We start from the raw sequence: 17,656 nt of genomic DNA on the forward strand, positions 1-17,656 counted from the left end.
TAATGAAAACCCGGTTATATATGTTCTCTTTCACAGAAAATTGCTTTGTGTAAAAATGTTTTTATTTTAGTGTCTATTTTTAAAAATAGGGGTAAAAGTCCTCTCCATTTTCTACCAACTAGATAGAATTTTTTCATCTGGATTATTCATATTAATATTTCTAAAAAGTACTGATTTTATTTTCTATCATAGAAGTTAGAGTAAAAGCCTTGGGTGATTGGATGATAAAATTTCACCCTGATAAAATTATCAGGTTTTTTTTTTTCCCCACGTGAAGTTAATAGTGGCTCCATCATTCTGTAAAAATGTAAAACTACAATGAGATATCATCCCACACCTGTCAGAATGGCTAAAATCAATAACACAAGAAACAAGTGTTGGTGAGGATTTGGAGAAAAAGGAACCTTGTGCACTGTTGGTGGGAATGCAAAGTGGTGCAGTCACTCTGGAAAACAGTATAGAGGTTCCTCAAAAAGTTAAAAATAGAACTACCCTATGATACAGCAATTGTACTACTGATATTTACCCTAAAAATACAAAAACACGAATTCAAAGGGATACATGCATCTCTATGTTTATTGCAGCATTATTTATAATAACCAAGATATGGAAGCAGCCCAAGTGTCCATTGATAGATGAATCAATAAAAAAGAGGTGGTATATATACATAATGGAATATTATTTGGCCATAAAAAAGAATGAAAATTGGCCATTTGCAACATGGATGGATCTAGAGAGTATAATGCTAAGCAAAATAAGTCAGAGAAAGACAAATACCATATGATTTCACTCATATTTGGAATTTAAGAAACAAAACAAATGAGCCAAGGGGGAAAAAAGAGACAAACCAAGAAACAGACCCTTAACTACAGAGAACAAACTGATGGTTACCAGAGGGGAGGTGCATGGGGAGATAGTTGAAATAGGTGATGGGGATTAAAGAAAGAGAACACTTATTGGTGCACATGGGGGCTCAGTCAGATAAGCATCCAACTTCGACTCATGATCTCACAGTTTGTGGGTTCAAGCCCCGCATTGGGCTCTGTGCTGAAGCTCAGAGGCTGGAACCTGCTTCAGATTCTGTGTCTCTGACTCTCTCTCTGACCTATTCCCTGCTTACACTCTGTCTCTGTCTCTATCTCTATCTCTCTCTCAAAAATAAATGATAAAAAAATAAAGAGTACACTTATGATGAGCACTAATGTATAGAATTGTTGAATCAATGTATTGTCCACCTGAAACTAATAGTGTATGTTAATATACTGGAATTAAAATAAGCAACTTAATAAAAAAATAAAAACAATTTTAAAAGCTTTTTTTAAATGCACAGTACCTTTTCTTGCTCAAATTTATCTTTCATGCGGATTTTTCTGGTTGTTTAACTGAACTATTTGAAGACCAAATGTATAGTTGCAGCTTGAATTAATCTGTCTTCTACAAAATTGTCCAGGGGCTACATAGTGACAAAAGGGAAAAAAAACTGGTTTCAGTGCATTTCAATCATAAGATTGAAGTGATCTATTTTAATCTTTCATATTTGCTTGAAAAAATACATATATTTTCTGGGTACAAAGATCTATGATATTTACTGGATCAAGCTTTTTAAATGTGTTATTACCTTTTTAGATTCTACCTTACCTTTTAACTTGAGAGTAAGTTATATTAATATTCCTATAGTGAGATTAAGGACTTATGTATTTCTATCCATTTTTATCTAATACACCTATTTCAAACAGTGTTGTTAAATGCATTATTTTTTCTTGGAGGATTGTATCTTTTATCAGTATGAACCATTCCTCTTTATCTCCTTTTATGATTTTTGCCTTGAGATCTATTGTCTGATACTGTTATTGCTGTGTGTGAGGCTGGGTTAGCATTTAACTGCATTCTTTTTCCATTCTCTTATTTTTTTAACTTTGTCAGTTATTTTTAGGTATGTCTCATGAAAACAGTACAAAGCTGGATGTTGAGCGTTATTTTGTGTTTTATTATCTTATATTACTCAATTTAAAAGCCTTTGTCTTTTCATATCAGATAAAGAGTTAGCATCCCAAATCTATAAAGAACTTCTCAAACTCAACACCCAAAAAACAAATGATCCAGTGAAGAAATTGGCAAAAGACACAAATAGACACTTTTCCAAAGAAGAAATCCAGATGGCTAATAGATGCATAACAAAAATACTCACCATCACTCATCATCAGGGAAACACAAAACCACAATGAGATACTATCTCACACCTGTCAGAGTGGCTAAAATTAACAACTCGGGCAATGACAGATGTTGGTGAGGAGGTGGAGAAAGAGGAACACTTTTGCACTGCTGGTGGGAATGCAAACTGGTGGGGGTTCAGCCACTCTGGAAAACCGTATGGCAGTTCCTCAAAAAATTAAAAATAGAACTACCTTATGACCCAGCAATTGCATTACTGGATATTTATCCAAAGGATATAGGAGTGCTGTTTCTAAGGGACACATGTACCCCAATGTTTATAGCAACACTATTGACAATAGCCAAAGTATGGAAAGAGCCCAAATGTCCATCGACTGATGAATGGATGAAGAAGATGTGGTATATACATATATATACAATGGAGTATTACTTAGGGATCAAAAAGAATGAAATCTTACCATTTGGAACAATGTGGATGGAACTAGAGTGTATTATGCTAAGTGAAATAAGTCTGTCAGAGAACGACAAATATATGACTTCACTCATATGTGAAATTAAGAAACACAACAGAAGAACCTAGGGGAAGGAAAGCAAAAATTAGATAAAAACAGGGAGACAAAGTATAAGAGACTCTCAAATACAGAGAACAAATTGAGGATTGCTGGATAGGTTTGGGGTGGGAGGATGGGCTAAATGGACAAGGGGTATTGAGAAGGGCCCTTGCTGGGATGAGCACCAAGTGTTATATGTAGGTGATAAGTCACTGGATTCTACTCATTATTGCATTATATGCTAACTAATGGATATAAATTAAAAATAAATAAAAAATAATTTAGTCTGAGATTAATGTCCTTATATTTATGATTATTGATTTTGTAGAGTTATTACCAATCTATTTTATGCTTTTTAAATTCATTGTGTTTTCTTCTTGCTTTTATTTTTTCCTTTCACTGTGCTTTCTAGATTGATCAATTGTTCTTTATTCTGTCATTCTTTTTCTTTCTTTTTCATTCAGTGGTTTAGAAATCTTTGCATTTTTACCTTGTCTTCCAGTTGTTTCTCTTACAATTTGACCTCACATTTAAATGTATTTTTGTATCTAATCATTGCTTACAAAAATCTGTATCCTCTTTTTGACCAATAATAAAAGGTTTCATATTCCTTCTTATCTCTCAGTTTGGGTTTCACATTATTTCATTTTTTAAAAATTATGCATCAGCTATTTTCACTCAAAAGGAAAAAATAACAGTTTTATTTCTTCCTCATCTAGTCTCTCTCCATACCATTTGGAATTCTTTTAATGTCTTGTTGGAATTTGAGGATCTATTCTTCTGTCTCTCAGGTTTTTTTCTCATGATTTTCTTTTCTTTGCCTTTTTGCATTAGAACCAGAATGTGTTACTTGGCTTAATCTTCTAATTCACTATATCTTTTTCATAGTGCTTTTCTCCAATACAGTTCTAATGGTAACCACCTGTAGTTAGTGTCAGATTCCACAGATGCCTGATGCCACTGTGCACACTGCCTGAGAAGAATACCTTACTTCAGATGCCAGTTGCAAGTTAGGACTCCCCAGGCCACCTATTCTTTTGGCTTCAAATTTGGGGGTTCCCATAACCCATTGGGTTCAGAATTTGCTAGAACAACTAACAGAACTCAGGAAAGTGCTCTACACATGATTACAGAACAGGACCAGCCAAATGAAGACACCTATAGGACAAGGTTTAGGAGGGTCCTGAATGCAGGACTTCCACGCTGTCTTCCTGTGGAATTAGGACATGTCACTCTCCCAGCATATACATGTGCTCACCAATGAGGAAACTCTACTGAACTTCTGTGTCCAGGGTTTTTATTGGGATGTCATTACATAGGTATGATTGATGGAATCATTGGTCACATGATTGAACTTAATCTCTAGTGTCCCTTCTCTCCTCTCCTCCCCAATGATTGGACTGGCTCACAGCCCCAACCCTCTAATCACATGGTTGGTTCTTGAATCATCTCATTAGTATAAATTCATAAACTTGAGAATGATTACAAGGGGCTGATGAGTAACAAAGACCCTCCTATTACTTGGGAAATTCCAAAGATTTACCTTTCCCTCCCAGGAACCAGGGACAAAGACCAAATGCATTCTTTATTATATAACACATGGTATTGGTTCTCTTTAAACATTTGGTGGTTCTTAGTTGTATGCCTACTCATATTTGAGGTTTATTCTGCTTTCCTCCCTCTAAATGATGTTTCTGCATATTGTAGTCCATCCCCTTCTTCAATCCTCTTGCCACTTGGGCTCTGCCGGTATTCCATCCTGGGGCAAACTTGCACGTTGCCTACTGCTTAGCTAACATAAGTGGAGGATTCAGTAAGAAGGTTTTATCTGCCTATATGTTGTTTCGTTTGTTTGTTTGTTTGTTTGTTTGTTTGTTTGTTTGTTTGTTTGTTTTAGTCTCCCTATTATTTTCCTTACTAGTGGATGCAGGATACCCTTCTTTTATCCATTGCCTCTAAACACAGAACATTCTTAGAACTTTTCCTACCTTTTACATCAGTCCCTTCCTAAACATATTTAAGCCTCATTCATTTCCTCTATAATTGCCATCCCATCTCTTTTCTTTTAGAGCTCTTAATTTTTTGTTCTGCAGATTACACTATTTTCTTTCACTCATACTTTTTACTTTAAGAAATGTTTGTTTTGGAGGTAGAGAGAAAGCAGACACATATTAATTTTAGAATTTTGTTCCAATCTCTTTTCAGTTATATTTGCAAGCTGATTATTGCCAATCTATAGAAAATACCTTACTCTTCATATATTCATTTTGTAGTTTGCTACTTTATCCTCTTACTAGTTCTATGACTTTCTTGTTTTATTTCCTTTGGGTTTCCCAATTATATTTTGTTCTTCTCTAATTTCTTTTAGTATATATAGAGTGAGGTTTTTTTTTATTATCTCATTAGATACTTCTGAGGCAATATTTGAAAATAGTGCAGTAATGGGTCAGAGTTTTTATTTCTTAGTTCAAAGAGTAGCTTTTGGATTTATTCACTAAGTCTCTTCTCTGTCTCTTCCAGTTTATGATTTTATTTTTAATATCTTCTTTATGCTTTTTTGAGGTTTGTTTTATTGACATGCATGTTTAGCAAATGGGTTATACATCAGTTACTGTTGCAAGCACTCTACATAATCTCTAATCCTCACAGATTCTCTTTCAATATAGGTTGTATAATTCTCATTTTACATCTGAGGAAACTGGCTCAGAGAGTTTAAGTAGCTTGCCCAAGACCACATTACTAGTAAAAGGTGGAGCCAAGACTCACACCCAGTTTTCATTTTTACTGTTCTAAAGGAAATCATTTAGGACTATGAACATCTTCCTAGGATACCTATTGTAACATATAGTAATCTTGCATGGTTTCGTGTATTGATAAAAAATTTTGAAAACAGATTCCCAAAGGTTAGGTTCTAAAATTTTAAATTTTTAATTAATTTATATTGCATTAAAATTAGAAATTGTAGGGGCGCCTGGGTGGCGCAGTCGGTTAAGCGTCCGACTTCAGCCAGGTCACGATCTCGCGGTCCGTGAGTTCGAGCCCCGTGTCGGCTCTGGGCTGATGGCTCAGAGCCTGGAGCCTGTTTCCGATTCTGTGTCTCCCTCTCTCTGTGCCCCTCGCCCGTTCATGCTCTGTCTCTCTCTGTCCCAAAAATAAATAAACGTTGAAAAAAAAAATTAGAAATTGTACAACTTCTGGTCTTAAGGAATATATGGTAGACACTGCTTCCTTAATAGCCACTCCCCCACTCTTCCTTTATTGTTTCCTTTATTTTGTATACCCAGATTTTGTTTGGTTATCAAAGTGGTCATCTGTTTCAGGTAATGTTTGGTCCCTTCTGAGCTATAAAGTTTCTGACTCTTGATAATCTAACTCAAACAGGGTGAATCCACTCCTCTTGACAGTGATTGGTTTAGAAATGAGTAAATGATATCATTCTGGCCAATAATACTGGAGGAAAATTCTGTTAGGTACTCTGGGAAAGTTTTGCTTACTTAAAAGAGACATAGGTAAAGGGAGTTTTTTTAAACCTCTGAATGTCATCTTAGTTATTTCCAGATTGCCATAGCAGTCATGAGACCATGAATATAGGCAGCCTACAAAGAGGTTGGCAGAGCACAAAACCAGAAAGATCCTGGGTCTTTGATGACATCACTTTAAATTTTAAGTCATTTTGCACTTACAGACAGAGCATCTTAACAGATAGAGAATTTATTGAGATTGTGATATGATATGTAACCAAATCATGTTTTACAAGTGCTAAGCAAGGTATACTTTTTGATTTTAGAGTTAAAAGCGAGTTTTATAGTTAGTCATATTCTTGCTTTGATTCTAGACTCTTCTGCTTAATGAGCAAGTTACTTAATTTCTCTAATCCATTTCTCTTTATATATAACAGTTCAGTTTATGTACTTTAATGTTATTTGGTATACAGTGGTTTACGATGTTGCATTATAAAATATACCTTTTACTAATATAAAGTGAACTTTCGTTATTCTATTTGTTTTTACCTCAAATTCTATTTTGTCTGATATTTCTATACAACCTAGTTTCTGTTGTATATTCTCATAATTTTAATCTTTGGTTTTGGGTGTTTTTCTCTGAATAACATATAGTTGTCTCTTCATAGTCTTAAGGGTTTTATCTTTTATGGTGGGTGATTTACTAATAATGAATATAAATAAATTAATGATATATCTTTATTTTCCTCCAGTCATCTTATTTTATGTACCATTTTTGTTCTGCCTTGATTCTTTATAACATTTACCATATGATTTATTTCTTTTAATTCCACCAGTGTTGTAAAATTAAATATTTGTGTTTAATTCTATTGGTTATTTTTACCAGCAAGCTAGCCAACTTCTCTTTAATCTGTAATTCTTCTCTGTTTGTCAGAATCATGAGTTGAATAGTGAGAACTGTTTTCTGGTTCAAGATTGTGGATTTAGCACATGTGGACTCATGGTCTTGTTTCTTCTTAAATCCCGTTAAAATAGATTAGGTAGATATGAAGAGGTGTCAACTTAAAACAGCAAGGAGAAAAGGAAAGGAAGAGTTAAGGGTTATCAGTAGACATGTGATTTGGCCACTTTTCTGGAAGATGGAAAATGGATGTTGGTGGATTAAAACCATAGCCCAGAGTGTGCTGTAAGTAGACTGCAGTGAACTGGGAGTGCTACCACCCTGCTCTCCCCTAAAACCGCAGAGGGACTTTCAGGCATAGTCTTACCAGGCAGGACAGAGAGCAAGAGTAAGAAATAGGATTGACTAAGGTAGGGAGGGTGGGAAAGACTTAACTGAAGGTAAGTATATAAAACACCTGTGATAATACCCTCCCCGCTTCCTGCATGCAGAATAGGCTGGAGAGAGTGTAGTCAGGTGTATATACCCCCAAGAAAAAAAGAAGTCTCTTCTAAAGAGATTAAGTGAAATCAGTGGGGAGCTAGGACTTGTAGTGTGGGTTGTTGGCTCTGGAATAGGGGTCAGCAGACTTTATGTAAAGTGTCAGATGGTGGATATTTTAAGATTTGCAGGCCACATAAGGTTATGATTTCAGTGGAATATGCCTCTTGTAGTTTTTGTGTTTGTTTTCTATAACACTTTAAAAAATAAAAGTCATTCTCAGCTCAAGGGTCATACTGAAACAGTCTGACCTGTGATCTGTAATTCACTTCCACCCTGTTTAGGAAGAAGATCCTCCTCAATCTCTCATCTGATGGCTGTGCAGTTGGAAAGCTAGCTCTTCACCAGCTCTTCCTGAAAATAAACCTGCCTGTCGAGTGTTCTCCCTAGGTATATGGAACACCTAATCCTACTTCTTACTCAAGGTGGGAGGTCTGTTGGGAAACAGATCTACTTACAGAACAGCAGAGGAATCCACAGCTCTTATTTAGAATAATCAATCAAGTACTGCAGTTTTTTTTTTCTCACGTTTACTTATTTTTGAGAGACAGAGAAAGACAGAGTGTGAATGGGGGAGGGGCAATGAGGGGGGCAGGACACAGAATCTGAAGCAGGTCTCAGGCTCTGAGCTGTCAGCACAGAGCCCAATGCGGGGCTCGTACCCATGGACTGTGAGATCATGACCTCAGCCAAAGTCAGACACTTAACTGACTGAGCCACCCAGGTGCCCCCAAGTACTGCAGTTTTAAATATGAATAGGCAACTAAGCCTTACCAGATACTTGAGGGAAAGCAACATAATAGAGAAGACCAAGATAAACAGAAAAACTGATACTGGAAGGAAGTAATGTAATGCAGGGCACCAAAAAGAACCTAGAGATATTTTTTAACCAGTGTATTATGAGAGATTTGAATTGTTGTTGAATCCCTAAAATGGGAGCAGCTGTGGAAAATTAATAAGAGAATAAATAGCTTTTTAGAGATTAAAAATATCACTGAAGTTTTAAAAAAGTAGTAGGGATGAAAGGTACAGTTGAAAAAAATCTCCCAGAACATTGATGAAAGGAAATATGACAAAATTTAGACCCAAAGGGGACAAATCTAGGGTGTCCAATGTCCAAATTAAAGGAGTTTTATAACAGGGGAAAATTATCAAAATAAACAATAATAACAGATAAATTGCCCAAGGCTTAAGGAATATGGACCTTTCTGTAGAAAGGGACAAAAAATGATTGTCCAGCACTATTTGGGAAATTTTTTTGTGTGAAAATGAGACCAGGTGTCTCAAAAGTTTAAAACACCAAACATAAATTGAAGATTTTAAATACTTCTAGGGGGTAGGGAGAGAACAACCAAACAGGTTACCTTCAAAGTTTTAATGATCAGACTGGAATTGGACTTCTATCTATATCACTGGATACTAGAAGAAAATAAAGCAATATAAAAATTGAAGGGCAGTTGTTATCCATGTAAAGTAATATGACCAGTCAAGATGTCTTAGTTATGCAGGAATTCAAAGTTTCTACCGCATCCTGTTTTCGGAAGTCAGTTGACAAGGTAATGCAGGAAAATAAAGTAAAACCCACAGGAACACATGTGATCTAGGAAGGTGGAATCGGTCCAAAAGATCATTTAAGGGAAATTTTAGAATGCCAGCTGACTTTGGTAGCAGTTCTAGAGAACATTCAGTCCAGATTTGAGCAGGAGGTAGGGGAGAGCTTTGAAAAGAATCTCTCAGAAAATAAAAGGGGACTACATGCAGTAAATTGTATGATTAAGAGCTAAATATTTGAGATCTTATGATACAGCACATTTGTTTTTCAGTCTCTCCCCAACCACCCCAAACTATGTAAGAATAGTGTGGTACAAATAAGATGCACATTAAAATCATGCTACATGATTTTAACCAATCTACAGCTTAAGAAAAGAGAATCTATTCTGTGTTGCTGCTGGAAATATTATTAGTGGCCCAGGTATGTGACTCTGAAACAAGAAGAGGAAATGTTATTCTTCATACTGCATGAATTTGCTGTGAATACTATTTACATAGTTACATTAATAAAACTTAAGTTTATTGTTTTTCAACTTTTAAAGTAAATTTAGAGACAGAGTTATGAAAGACTTCATTAGGGTTACATACCAGAATGTAAATGTTAAAACCTTCATGATGCGGGTGCCATGATGGCTCAGTTGGTTAAGTGTTTGTCTGGCTCTTGATTTTGGCTCAGGTCATGATCTCACGGTTCTTGAGGTCGAGCCCCACTCCATCTGTGCTGTCAGCACAGAGCCTGCTTGGCATTCTTCCTCTCCCTCTCTCAGCCCCACCCCCTGCTCATGCTCTCTCTCTCTCAAGAAATAAATAAATACACTTAAAAAAAAAAAGAACCTTCATAATGAACAGTTAAGATACAGCCATCACAGCAGAATGAGGAAGCAGAGGGAGACAAAAGGTAGAAGCAGAGTTTGCAGTTACTTATTTTACATGATAAGGAGTCAGTCCATGAGTTGACTCAATTCACTGATTAAGACATAGAAGTATACGGGGCGCCTGGGTGGCGCAGTCGGTTAAGCGTCCGACTTCAGCCAGGTCACGATCTCACGGTCCGTGAGTTCGAGCCCCGTGTCGGGCTCTGGGCTGATGGCTCAGAGCCTGGACCCTGTTTCTGATTCTGTGTCTCCCTCTCTCTCTGCCCCTCCCCCGTTCATGCTCTGTCTCTCTCTGTCCCAAAAAAAATAAATAAATAAATAAATAAACGTTAAAAAAAAAAAAAAAAAGACATAGAAGTATGTTATTTAAAATTACACATGTAACCAAGAGAAGAAATAAAGATAATGTAACTTACCAAATATTCAAATTAAAAAGGAAGAGAGTAGTGTAAGGGAACAAAGCCTCATCTTTGCTGGCTGGGACTTTGTTGTCTAGGATACTGATTATAGAAATAAGAATAAGTGTTTTGAATTATGGAAGTAAACACCAGCAAACTGAAAACAGAAACTGTTTAAGAAAATCTTGCCATTGGTCACATTTGTTCTTCTCTTATTTCCTTGATAATTTCTTAATGGGCTCCTTCTGCAACCATTAAATGTTGATGTTTTCCAGGGATCAATCCATGGTCTCTGTGTCACATGACACATGCACACTCTGAGCTAGTACATTCACATAAATAGCTTCAGTAACCACCTGTGGAATTTGAATCCCAAATTTCTCATGTCAAACCTCATTTTAACCTAAATGCAAGGTCTGCATTTTCAGACATTTCTTTCCATAGGTCCCAGTAGCACTTGAAATTTAATATGACCTAATGGAAATCTTTATTTTACTCATGAAATCTGTTTTTATGTTCCTTTATTTTTTTATTTATTCATTTATTTTTTAATGTTTATTTATTTTTGAGAGCAAAAGAGACAGAGCATGAGTGGGGGAGAGACAGAAAAAGAGGGAGACACAGAATCCCATGCAGGCTCCAAGCTCTGAGCTGTCAGCACAGAGCCGGCATGGGACTTGAACCCAAGAACTACGAGATCATTACCTGAGCCGAAGTCAGATGTCTAACCAACTGAGCCACCCAGGCGCCCGATATTCCTTTATTTTTTAAAAAGCTTTGTTGAGGTATTATTATGGAACCAGGCTGGATCGCTAATGGAAGAACGAAGCGGCGCTCAGAGATCTTGGAGGATCGGAAGTTTATTTACATTGATGGGCTCAGGGGAGATGGTTTCTCCAAAGATCTGAGCCCAGAGAGCATAAGCATGGGGGACAATTTATAGTCTGCTACTTCCGCATTAGTGGCAATTGGTGTGAGCAGCAAACGGGGCAGGAAGAAGAACCCAGGAGAGTCTTCAGGCGAGGACTGGAATTCCCGATCAGTCCTGTTGGCCATCTTATAACATAATTTTTCCCTATCAAGGTCAGGGTTTATTATTTTCCCCATCAGTATAATCTATATGCCATAAAATTCATCTATTTTAAGTGTATAATTCAATGACATTAAATTTAGAGTTTATGTAACCTTCTCCACAATCCAATTCAGAACATTTCCATCACTCGAAAAAGATTCTTTATGCTCATTTGTAGTCATTTCCTGTGTCTAGCTGTAGTCCCAAGCAATCATTAATCTACTCCTGTCTCTATTGATTTGCTTTTTCCAAGGATTTTGTATAAATAGAAACATACAATATGCAGTCTTTCATGACTGGCTTATTTAGCGTGTTTTTGAAATCCACTCATGTTGTAACATGTTCTAATACTTTTTTCATTTTTATTGCTGAACAGCATTTCACTGTATGGCTATAAACATATTTTTTTTTCAACGTTTATTTGTTTTTGGGACAGAGAGAGACAGAGCATGAACGGGGGAGGGTCAGAGAGAGAGGGAGACACAGAATCGGAAACAGGCTCCAGGCTCTGAGCCATCAGCCCAGAGCCTGACGCGGGGCTCGAACTCACGGACCGTGAGATCGTGACCTGGCTGAAGTCGGACGCTTAACCGACTGCGCCACCCAGGCGCCCCTAAACATATTTTTTAATCCATTTATCAGTTGATAAACATTTGAGTGGTTTCTAGTTTTAGGTATTATGAATAACGTTCTACATTTTCATATATGTCTTTGTGTGGACGTGTGTTTCCACTTCTCTTGGATACATTCATGGTAAATTTATGTTTAACTTTTTAAGGAACTATCAAACTATTTCCCAAAGTTGTACCGTTTTACAGTCCCACCATCGAAGTATGAGAGATACAGTTTCTCCGTATTCCTGCTAGCACTTATTATTGTGTATCATTTTTATTATAGACATTCTAAAGGTATGATATGATACCTCATTGTGGTTTCAAATACGTGTCCCTCGTGGATACTCAAAAGTAAGCCTTCATTTCTTTCTTTCATATACCGCTCACCCATTCTCTGGATGTACCTGTTAAGTGTATGTTTAATTCTCCTTCTCATCTTCATGCCCATTGCTTTACTTCTTCACTTTCTTGATTATTAAAATAGCCTCTAAACTGCTTTGCCTGATATCCATTCCTCTGCAGGTCGCAGTCTATTTTCCACATTGTCATCCAAATGAATTTTCAAGAATGCAGATGTGATCTTCTCTCTCCTTTGCTACAAATCCTTTAAGCCTTTAAGATAATGTCTATCATGTGGACCCTTTTTATTTTACATTATCTGTTCCTGCCGCTCTTTTCCCCCACCATCCTGCCTTCCTACAAACCCTTACACACTCTACACACATATTCTGCACAGATCGTGGCCTGCTATCTACCTGTAATTATTTGAGTACATTAGGAATACATTCTTTCTTCTTTGCCTTTGAACATGCTGTTAATTCTGCCTGGAATGTTCATCTATCTCTGTTTATAAGCTCTTACTCATTCTTCAAGGCTCAGCACAAATAATACCTCCTCTTAGAATCTTTTCCTGTTTCTTGGTAACAGTTAAGCTTTGTTTTTGTATATGTTAATATAGTGACATACATAGGTGTCTGTGAGAATATATTAGTATGATTTGAATGAAATTGTCATTTTTCTAAGTCCAAATATGATTTAAATGAGTCAGCCTAAAACATTTTTGTAATTACTTATGTACCTGTCATTTGTTAAAAGCAGTAGGCCACTTACTACATTTTTGTTGATAGGTAAATGAACAAATAAGTTGTTCTTAAAGACCAAGACTTTCATTTCGAGTTAAGTTATCTTGAAAAGTGTTAGATTTTTGGGGGTGCCTGCGTGGCTCAGTTGGCTAAGTGTCCGACTCTTGATTTCGGCTCAGGCATGATCTCGCATTTTGTAAGTTCGAGCACTGGTTCGGGCTCTGTGCTGGTGGTGCAGAGTGCCTGCTCAGGATTTTCTCTCTCCCTCTCTCTCTGCTCCTTCCTTGCTTGCGCATGCACTCTCTCTCAGAATGAATAAACTTAAAAATAAAGAAAAATGTTAGATTTTCTACTTTAGAATCACATAGACTCAAAGGTTAGGTTCATTTGCATTGTGCAAAAATAATACCAAACCTATTTCCAAGATATATCTCTGAATAATACATCTTGAATGTCATGGATGAAGCTACAGATTATCTTTCACATTAAGATTTAGTAGTCGTTTTCATGTTAGTGTACAGCATCATAGTTCTGTAGTTCAAATAAAATAATAAAGTTTACCGTTTTTCTTAAAAATACCATTTTAAAATGCAAACACTGTAAATAAACTAACATGATTAATATATATGTATATGTGTATGCATATGTATATATAAAGATTGTAGCTGTGTAAAAATTGCCTTTGAATGTGAGAAATAATATGCAATAATGATTTGCTTTCAGAGTTTGGGGTTATATGAGTTTATTTTAATACTTTATTAAAATAAAAATTATACTAGTTTCACATCAAGTAGTAATGTCTGAATTGTTATTTTAGAGAAGATAACCATCTAAATGCTTTGCATACTTTAGGTAATTATATGATGAAGAACCCTGTACTTCATTTTAAACAAAATTATAGTTTTAGTTAACATTTTAAAATTATTTATGATTTTGGGGGCACATCGGTGGCTCAGTCAGTTGAGCGTCTGGCTCTTGGTTTCTGCTTGGGTCATGATCTCACAGTTTGTGGATCTCACAGTTTGTGAAGCGTCTGACTCTGCACTGGCAGCACAGAGCCTGCTTGGGATTCTCTCTCCCTTTCCCTCTGCCCCTTCCCTGCTTACACTCTCTCTCAAAATAAATAAAGAAACATTAGTAAAATAAAATAAAGTAAAAAATTTATAATTTTTAAAACTCAGGGTTTGCTTAATGCATATATTATAGCTTTACCATAGTTTGCAGGTAGTTTCATTGCCATTAATATTAGTCATGTTCAGTAATTATATTCATTTCAAATTGAACATGATGTTATCTGTTCTGTTGTAACTATTACCTCTTTTTAGTTTTGTAAGTCCTTCATATCATCATTTATATAAATGTCATGTGCTTCGTAAGGAAATTCTTTTTTAAAAATACCCTGTGGAAACTTTATCCATTAGCTCTCAATTAAAATTCCTTTTCTCCACAAACTTATACAGTGCTCTTGAATTATTCCTACATGAAAAGATAAATAAGGAGTCTAAAGAATGTGGTTTATTTTATAACTTTAAAAATTGGACAGTGATTTGAGAGGGCAGCTTAGTACAAGTCCTTTTATAAATAAAATTCTGCTTCATTTGCAACTCTGAACATGAGAACTGAAAGGGGTGTTTCCCTTGGCTGGTGCCTGACTTCTGTGCACACCTTGGTCTTTGTCTCAACCTTGCCCACACTGCACACTACAGCCATATAAATCAGATTTTCAATTGGTTATAAAATGCAAGGCACAGATGTAGTCCGCAGTATTCAAAAACTTTTGAAACGCTGAATATCCAACAAAATTTGTTGTTTGTATGAATGTAAGTTTTTATTGAGGTAAGTCTGTTTGTTTGAAAAAAGGACTCCTGCAGTTAGCTAGTGATTATTTCAAATTAAGTAGATTTAATTTCTATGTCTCTGTCTTTCTTTGCTTGTCTGTATAAGGCTTTGGGAAGAAACCTTGATATTACACCTGTGTTAATAGGAAGCTGTTGATTGAGATTTCTGTTACAAAGTCTTCCTGTCAGGAGTAAGTCACTTTATAAAACGAAATTGAGAGCTTGTAATCATAGAGTGAGTATCCTTCATCTCTTCATGTGTTTTTTTTAATTCCTTTGTTTCTGTTATAGCAGGTAACTTCACATACGTCTTAATAGCTACTTTGCTGTGCCAGATGCCAGATACTTTTTAAAAGGAAAGCATATGTAAATTGGTAAAATAATGTTCAATCTACAGTAAATTTGTAAAAGTACAGTTCTTTTATAAAAGTTTTAAAGGTTCTATAGAAATGCAAACCTTTAAATGCTATTAAAGATTTTTCCATAGTAAATTTTTGGCCATTTTCGATAAACTGAAAATTTGGAAGTTATTGATTAATTCTGTTTAAAAGTCAGATTAGTAATAGGCTTTATGAAAAAGTAAAAAGTGAATTCAGGTCATTCAGTTTCATTTACTGAGTCATATCTTTTATATTTTGTATATACTGAGTCATATACTTTTATACTTTTTTTATGTACTGTATTTGTACTTTTTAATGTTGATCTTTTAGTTTTTTATGTTCAGATGTTTTTATTGATATGTAGTAAGTATCTAAACAAAATAGATAAACTAACTGAAGAATTTTGTCACTAACGTATAAATGTCTTCATTTTCATCATTTTAAAATATTTGCTATTAGAATATTTGACTTTTATAATGCCTTCAAAAGATAATTTCTCCTAAATTATTAATTTTAGGTGCTGTTTTTCAATCTTAAACTTTTGACCAAGAATGAAACTATTTAAAAATTAAGATGCCAACAGGTAACCTCTTGTAAATTTATATGTCAGTGTATGTCACATAGCAATTGAACACTCCCACAAAAAAAAGTGTGCTAATACAAAGCTATATTTTTCCCCATCTAAAATTGTTCCAGAAATCTGAAATGTTTTGGTTTTGAAAGATCACTTTTTATAGCATGAAAATATTTTATTTTAGACATATTTTGTTGCTTTTTACAAATTGACAAATTCTAGCTTACCCTATATCTGATACCAACTTTACAAAACAGTAAGTGATATCATCATATGTGGAATTTAAGAAGCAAACAGATGAACATAGGGGAAGAAAAGGAAAAATTAGATAAAAACAAAGAGGGAGGCAAACCATAAGAGACTCTTAAATACAGAGAACAAACTGAGAGTTGCTGGAGGGATGGTGGTTGGGGGGATGGGCTAAATGGGTGATGGGCATTAAGGAGGGCACTTGTTAGGATAAACACTGGGTGTCATATGTAAGTGATGAATCACCAAATTCTACTGCTGAGACCAATACTACACTGGTAACTAACTTGAATTTAAATAAATAATTTTTTATATTAAAAAAATTGTTTTTAATGTTTATTCATTTTTGACAGAGAGACAGAGAGTGAGTGGGGGAGGAGCAGAGAGATAAGAGACACAGAGTCCAAGGCAGGCTCCAGGCTCTGAGCTGTTAGCACAGAGCCAGATGCAGGGCTCAAACTCAAACTGTGAGATCATGACCTGAGCTGAAGTCAGTTGCTTAACTAAGTCACCCAGACGCCCCTTAAATAAATAAATTTTTTAAAAAGGAGTAAATGAAATCAAAGTAACAAAATAGATTGAGAGATAATGCTTCAAGTTAGATGAGCATTCTTTATAGGTAAAATACCAGTAGAAAACCCTATGTGATGATTCCTGTGATTCTGATGTAATGTTAATTGGGATTTTATTTGTTAGCCAAATTATTCCTGAAAAATGGTAAGCATTATCTTATTAAAAGTTGTTTCATTGTAAAGAAGCACACCATTGTGGAAAAAAGAAAAAATCCAGAAGGATTAGTTCTGATTGGTTTACTTTCTTTTTTCCCACCTAAATTTTTTTGTAATTCTGTTTTCTTCTTTGTATTTTTATACTTTTATAGTTATAATGTCATGGTGAAACCAATTCTTCTTAAATCTGAAGTAAAAGAAATATTTAAAAATTTTAAATTCTGGTGGCGGAGACATCTGGCTCAGTAGCAATTATATCTTAACAACTGTTGATATTCAGTGGCAAGTAAATGCTAGCTGATTTTTTTAATGCCAAATCTGAGTAATGCCATTTTCTTCACATAAGATGATTCTAGGTCATTTTCTAGACAGTTAGGAAGCAGTAATGTGCAGTTTTATCCCTCTTAAAGGCTGAAAGATAAAGTGTTCAGCAATTTGTTCTTCTAATTATAAATAGTGATATAATGACTCAGCGAATTCTAGAGATATTTCTAAATTTTTCTATATAATGGTTTTGGAATAAAAGAAAAAAGTTAAAAAAAAATAGGTGTGGGGAAGGAGGTGCAGGATGGAAGGAAGGAAAGGGACCATGGGAGACCAGGAAGGCAAAGAGATAAAGCAGGATAAAGGAAGGGTCAAAGATAAAGAAGGACGTAAGGATGGAGAAAGA

General features: G+C 35.4%; 1 protein-coding gene and 1 long non-coding RNA gene across 9 annotated transcripts in view; one reads left to right on the top strand and one right to left on the bottom strand.

Annotated features, from left to right (window-relative positions):
• LOC112855508 (uncharacterized) overlaps positions 1 to 17,656 on the top strand; it is a 167,898-nt gene that overhangs the window by 76,260 nt on the left and 73,982 nt on the right. For all 7 annotated transcript variants that reach the window (XM_086711298.1, XM_086711293.1, XM_086711295.1 and 4 more), the window contains exons 4-5: positions 15,162 to 15,290; positions 15,953 to 16,018. The gene's annotated coding sequence lies outside the window, so the exon portion shown is untranslated. The remainder of the gene's footprint in view (positions 1 to 15,161; positions 15,291 to 15,952; positions 16,019 to 17,656) is intronic.
• LOC147580344 (uncharacterized) overlaps positions 1 to 17,656 on the bottom strand; it is an 87,023-nt gene that overhangs the window by 16,358 nt on the left and 53,009 nt on the right. Inside the window, exon 1 of one of the 2 annotated variants that reach the window (XR_015252814.1) lies at positions 1,334 to 1,447. The exons of the other annotated variant lie outside the window; for it this stretch is intronic. This is a non-coding gene — a long non-coding RNA (uncharacterized LOC147580344). Of the gene's footprint in view, positions 1 to 1,333; positions 1,448 to 17,656 lie in introns of those variants that run through there. 2 annotated transcript variants of the gene reach the window in all.

The sequence above is a fragment of the Puma concolor genome, chromosome B3 (assembly GCF_028749965.1).
Source record: "Puma concolor isolate L17-30 chromosome B3, mPumCon1.1.hap2, whole genome shotgun sequence".
Taxonomy (NCBI): Eukaryota; Metazoa; Chordata; class Mammalia; order Carnivora; family Felidae; genus Puma; species Puma concolor.